Here is a 6,625-nt window from a genome sequence, read left to right on the forward strand (position 1 = left end):
ACAGCGGTATATGTTATGTACAGTATTAATACGGAGTATTATATGAACAATTGGACTTGTTCAAATACGTTATCGTAAATTATATTTGTTCATGATTGCTACACGTGCAAGTAAAACCGAATAGATATGTTGCAGCTGAAATGTTAGGCTTTTGTTTTACGATACATGTTTGCGATGAGTTATGAACAATAACAAAAAAACGTGAAATGCAACAAGGTTGCAGACTAGATGTGAACGACTGCACTGATAAAACAGTAAATATTTAATAAAAGTTAGAAGTGGTGATTTACTTTAAACTTTGACGAGTTTTCATTGAAATTTATGGATACATTCACTAAAGAATCGCCTTGAATATGTCTAAACAAGTAAGCACATCAATTAAGGCATCAATTCAAGCACTGGAATGAAAGCCAACAGCGTTCCTTCTTGACCAGGGGTGGGAACCACTGGACTAGTTTATCTCTAACATTTGTAAAACAAATCACTAAGAATACATAGTCACCACCAAACCCTACACCACCTCAAGCCTACTCTTGCCACATTTGTTAGGACAAATTGATGTTACCATGGTGAAAAACACGTCTTCAAAATATTTGATCGGTCGTCGGTCTGGAGTTCTAACACTCTGTAAAATAGATGTGAAGAAAAACTAATCTGTGAGGCTGTGATTCAAAGAGGTGTGAGAAATGTTACACCTCAAACTAGCGCCAATCTCGTTGTGTTGAGATTAATATCAGCAAACATTGTTAGAGATCTGAATAGTACCTGCACACTTACAAAAGCAAGGGAAGCAAAAGTTGTCTTCATCGCTGATATAAAAAAAACTCAACAGTGTGAAGAATTTCGTAAATGATTATCCTAAATGTAGCCACTTCTGGGTGTGTAGTGGTTAGTGTACTGGGACCAAGGAGGATCTGTTTCAAAATTTTAGCTGTATGGAAGTGTCAAAGAAATTCTGCTTGCTGTTTGGAATCATGGTTCTTGCTCAGGGAAATCTTCACCTGCCTACTGTTCCTTATCTCTGAGTTTTTGTCAAACACAGATCTCTTTATTTGCATGGTCTTTGTGACCATGTTCTGGCATTAGAGTACTCAGAAGTGTGAAATAACATTTTTTTGTTTAAATTCTAGCCTAAAATGGAGTATGGGATATAGAGCAGCTACAGCAATGCACAGCTTTCATCAGACTGTGAGATGGGATCAGATTATTGGCATTGCAGAGAACTAAAGAAACATGCTCATACATTCTCAAATGTCTCGGACTTCTCCCCCCAGTTCAGACGTCTAACATCATTCAGCACAGTACTTGAAAGCCATACAAAAGAACTGGACCAAGAAAGAACAACCATCCCTCCCCAAGTCAGTGTTCAAACAACTGTTTCCCATTAAAACATTTAAAGATCCTGGAGACACAGCAGGCACAGAAAAGCCCAAATAGTTGCCAATGTCCCCTGATCCCTTTTTGATTAAAAAGCAATGAAACCTGCTGCACTCTGAGAAACAGCTGTGACCAGTTGAAATGTGAGCTGTCACGAGCACTTATTTCTGATGAATTAGTCTCCTGAATCAGAATGCGCTGAGTTCACTTCTTTACCATGCACTATTGTCGACTGTCCAGACTCTGTAAGAAGTGCACTCCAAAAGCATCATGCAAAAATAACTGCCAGATAATTAGCTATTAGAGTATCTTCAAGTTTTGTAATTAATAATAATAATAATAATAATTGCTTACACTTATACAGTATAGCGCTTGTCTGGACACTCCACTCAAAGTGCTTTACTGGTAATGGGGACTCCCCTCCACCACCACCAATGTGCAGCATCCACCTGGATGATGCGACGGCAGCCATAGTGCGCCAGAACGCTCACCACACATCAGCTGTCACTGGGGAGGAGAGCAGAGTAATGAAGCCAATTCATAGATGGGGATTATTAGGAGGCCATGATTGGTAAGGGCCAATGGGAAATTTGGCCAAGTCTGTCTGCCGTAGATCATGAAACTGTCTTCTTCTGCAAAAAAACAAAAATGTGGAAGGCATGCTTGTAGGGTGACAGAGCTGCTGCTTTGCAGCTCTTGGTCCTTGCGTTTTATTCCAGATAGGAGACTCATCTATGTGGAGTGTGCGTGTTCTCCCCAATGGGCCTTCTCCACATGCTTTAATATTCTCAAGGCTTTGGAAGTTTCAAAGTGCTGGTTAGGTTAAAAAGGGGTCACCAAATTGTCCCTTTGTGTATGTGTACCCCCCAAAGGGCAGGCATCCTCTTTAGGGTGTAGTCTCACTTTGCACCCTGCACCTGCCAGGTTAGGAACCAGTTCACCACAAACGTCTATAGCAAGGTTTCCCAGCCCTGGTCCTGGGAACCCACACACCTGCTGCGTTTTATTCTGAGGTCTCAGTAAAAGTATAGAACCGTTAATAGGCCTAATACTGGGTTTAATTTGAACTCTTTCAGTTCCTAATTTCGGTACGCATCCTTACTATCAGATTTGTTCAATACCTAAAAATCTGCAATCTTTCAGTGCTGTAGTTATAGAGTTATCTTACAGTAAGTAGCCTTAATTGGTAAAGGACTAGGAAGCACAGTTCTTATATAAGCATTATAAAGCATTGCTTTCCTGTTAGCAAACATTGTAAAAATTTCTCATTTTACATATATTTTAATGAGCAACAGACTATATTCCTATCAAAGTCAATCATTAATAAACCAAACAAGATTGAAAGGACCGTAGCTTTTACACACATGAAACGCAGGGGATAATTCTTTTACAGTGCTAACAACTTAGAATGCCCAGGAAAACTGAAGGTTTTCAAAGAGTCTTTTTCCTGGAACTCCCTATAAAATAAAATTGTCAAACTATTGCCAAGAACTAGTCAAAGTCAGGTGAGACTGGGACATATTTTTGTCTCCACTCCTTGATCGGGGACAGGACTGGGCAATTCTAGTTCTGGGGGCCAGTGTGTCTGCAGGCTTTCTAGGTCTCTTTGGAGAAGCAGCACCAGAAGAGCTAGGGGAAGCTGTTAAAGTGGTCCTTATTAAGCCACTCAAGAACGAATTGATCTTGGTAAGAATTCAGTTGGAATGAAAACCTGCACTGGCTCTGGGACCAGGAGTGTCCTCTTGTGATCTACAAAGTCACTGGGCTCACAGAAGGAAATGGATCTGAAGAGAACCAGCTTGCCACATGCGAGAGAAGAAACAGTGCTGCTCACCGAAAACCAGGGAGGGGGGGAGGGTAGGAAAACGGGGCACCACAGCCAAGTGAGAAAGGAGAGGAGACCCAGAAGCAGCAGTCAGTATGACCTTCCCCGATCCTTGCTGGGTTCATAAATGGCTCCGTTATGCCGTAATGTCGCTGCCAGTAATAGCTGCGAGGGTGTTGATGTGTCAGAACCCAAGTGCAAGAGACCAGAGAATGGTGGAACACGTGATTGAGGGCTCGGATGTCCGGAAATTGAATAATTATTAATTAAGTCAGTGAAAAGAAGGTCCGGCTTGTGCAGCTAGCCCTGAAAAACAGTAAACCTTCGTGAGAATGTGACAGTTTCCCAGGGCAACTGTTAGCTGAGGGATGCCTGTATCAACAGTGGTGACAGGATAGCAACTCTGCAATCTGCTCTGACCATAAAAGGACAAAGTATCGTAGAGAAGCACAGTCCATCTTGTTAGACAACACCTAAAATTCTAATATTCTCTTTAGAATCTCTTCAATTTCTGAAAAAATGTGACATTTACCAGTGATTGACAGACCACCTCTGACAGATTACCTGCAGATTGTTAAATTATGTTTTTGTCATGCTCCTTTTTACTTTACAGAATACTGAAAAGCTTCAGAATACAAGAAGTAAATGCATGGAGCCCTTTGAAAGAAATGGTAATTGACTTCAGGGAGTTTTGTAAAAATGTTTGAAAATGTGTTTAGCTCTCAGCGGGATTTAATGGCCTTGTTTACCACAGCAGATAAATGGTGCCCTGCTGGTGATTGGCTGTGGTTTAAAATTTCCTGCACTTTTCTCTCACATGTTAAAAGAAAACAGCTGCACATGCCTGATTCCACTTGCACTTGGAAAAAAATCTTAACCCCCCTCTAGAAAAAAACAAATTAAGTACTTACAATTTCTTTCTGAAAAGGAAAAACTTTATTTCAAATTTTAAAGAATTTAAATCCAACATGCCATCTCCTTTAACAGGTTGCACGCACATACTGAAAGGTTTCTGCTGCTGTTGAGTTTGGAAAGCAGAGGGAAGGTTACCAGTGCAGTATTATTTTACAAGGGTTCTGACCTCAGAAAGGGCACCTGTTGAAGTAATAATTTTTTGCAAGGAAATGACGCAAGTCATGCAATGAACAGCTGTGGATTTTTCTACATTTAGAACAGTAAACATCTGGCAGTCATGTATAAAATATCTTATCTCCTGTATATGAGGTATCTGCTATGTTTATTCACTTGTGGCTTCCAGATAAGTGTAGGTCATTTATCCCATTGATCCAGAATCACCCTGTTAAATTGCATAAGAGGTTTCTTTTAACCTTTCTGCTTGTTTTGGATATTTTTACTTATTAAACATTTGAATGTTTTTACTGAATTGAAAGTTCGATTGAATTGAATTAGAATCTTGTTCATGGTTTACAGGTTTTGTGAGATCTCCAACTGTTTAAGGAATGAACTTAATTAATAATGCAATGATAATTCACCACATAAACATGGGGTTTGTCATCATCGAAGGATATCAAGGTGCTTCATGCACAGGAGAGGATCCATTACATTCTCCACTGAAATGCAGCTCCAGTGTGGTGATGCATAGCAGCCATCATGCAACACTGCATGAGTGAGAAACTGTCCAATCAGTTGAATTAAGGGGAAACTTAAGGGTGGCCAGAGTACCAGGGTTAACACCTTTATTCTTTCAATGCACTGGGATGTTTAAAGTAGTCAGCACCTCCTAAATCCTCAAGTCTTTTCACTCTGAAAAGCTTTTTTCTACACAAATCAGCTGTGAATGGTACTCTAAAAAAGTTTCCTCATGTTTTAAATAAACAAAGATTTCATAACAACTGTTATCAGAATGACCTTTTATAACATCTATAATCACCTGCCTGTGATGTCAGTTACAAAATGATCCAAGACAAACTACATTCTTTTCTTATTTCCTTGTCCCATCATCCAGACCAATTTGCACTGAAGGAAAGCAAACACTTGTATTTTTACAGGGTTCAATGATTCAGCCTTTTATTGATTCATGAAGTACTAGTTCAAGACATGTCCATATAAGGGCCATCTTAAATGACTGTAACTACTCTGTCCTTCCTTATTTCGTTTCACTGAACAACAATGAACAGTTACTGAATGTTTGCATAGCTGGGAACCCTCTCAGATTTGATTCTGACAGAACAACAATTTATTTCAGTTACCAGAACTCCACTGAATGAATGCTGGTGTTTAGGACCAAGTCACTAGAACCCCATTAAATGTAATAAATAGTTATAGTTTTTAATTGATCAATTATTTCAGTCCAGCAGCAACCCCCTGTACTGCACAGGGAAGATGAGGTCCTGCAATGTGCACACCTGTTAGATCTATTAATAATAATAATAATTTCTTACACTTATATAGCGCTTTTCTGGACACTCCACTCAAAGCACTTTACAGGTAATGGGGACTCCCCTCCACCACCACCAATGTGCAGCATCCACCTGGATGATGAGACGGCAGCCATAGTGCGCCAGAACGCTCACCACACATCAGCTATCAGTGGGGAAGAGAGCAGAGTAATGAAGCCAATTCATAGAGGGGAATTATTAGGAGGCCATGATTGGCAAGGGCCAACGGAAAATTTGGCCAGGACACCAGGGTTACACCCCTTCTCTTTTCGAGAAACACCCTGGGATTTTTAATGACCACAGAGAGTCAGGACCTAGGTCTTATGTCTCATCCAAAGGACGGCGCCTGTATACAGTATAGTGTCCCCGTCACTATACTGGGGCATTAGGACCCACATGGACTGCAGGGTGAGTGCCCCCTGATGGCCCCACTAACACCTCTTCCAGCAGCAACCTTAGTTTTTCCCAGGAGGTCTCCCATCCAGGTACTGACCAGGTACTGACCAGGCTCACACCTGCTTAGCTTCAGTGGGTTGCCAATTGTAAGTTCCAGGGTGATATGGCTGCTGGCTAATCACCTTTTAACATGTCTCCAGCTCTATAGCAGCTTATAGGAGAGTTAGCAATGACTGGAGAAGGAGAGTGTCTTTCACTGATGTCACTGCATACCTGAAGGTAACTAGCAAGTCGCTGTACGAAAGGTGAGTTGAGATGACACACATGAACTTGAAGGTCAAACCCGAATGCAATTTCCCGCTGTACTCCACTGACAATTGTGAGCCCCGGTGTGGGGAGGTCTGTTATACTATAACTACAGTACAGTATATATTATAAGCTATAATATGTTTATAGATAGATAATACTTTATTAATACCGTAGGGAAATTGATGATATTATGTATTATGTAATTATGTATAGTATGTCATTACTTGCTGAAGAAGTCACAACAACAGTGTAAGGTCTGAGCTGTCTTTAAAATGAATTCCCCTTTCAAAAGAGAGGCACAAGGATTTGAATTGCTTTC

The sequence above is a fragment of the Lepisosteus oculatus genome, chromosome 8 (genome assembly GCF_040954835.1).
Source record: "Lepisosteus oculatus isolate fLepOcu1 chromosome 8, fLepOcu1.hap2, whole genome shotgun sequence".
Classification (NCBI taxonomy): Eukaryota; Metazoa; Chordata; class Actinopteri; order Semionotiformes; family Lepisosteidae; genus Lepisosteus; species Lepisosteus oculatus.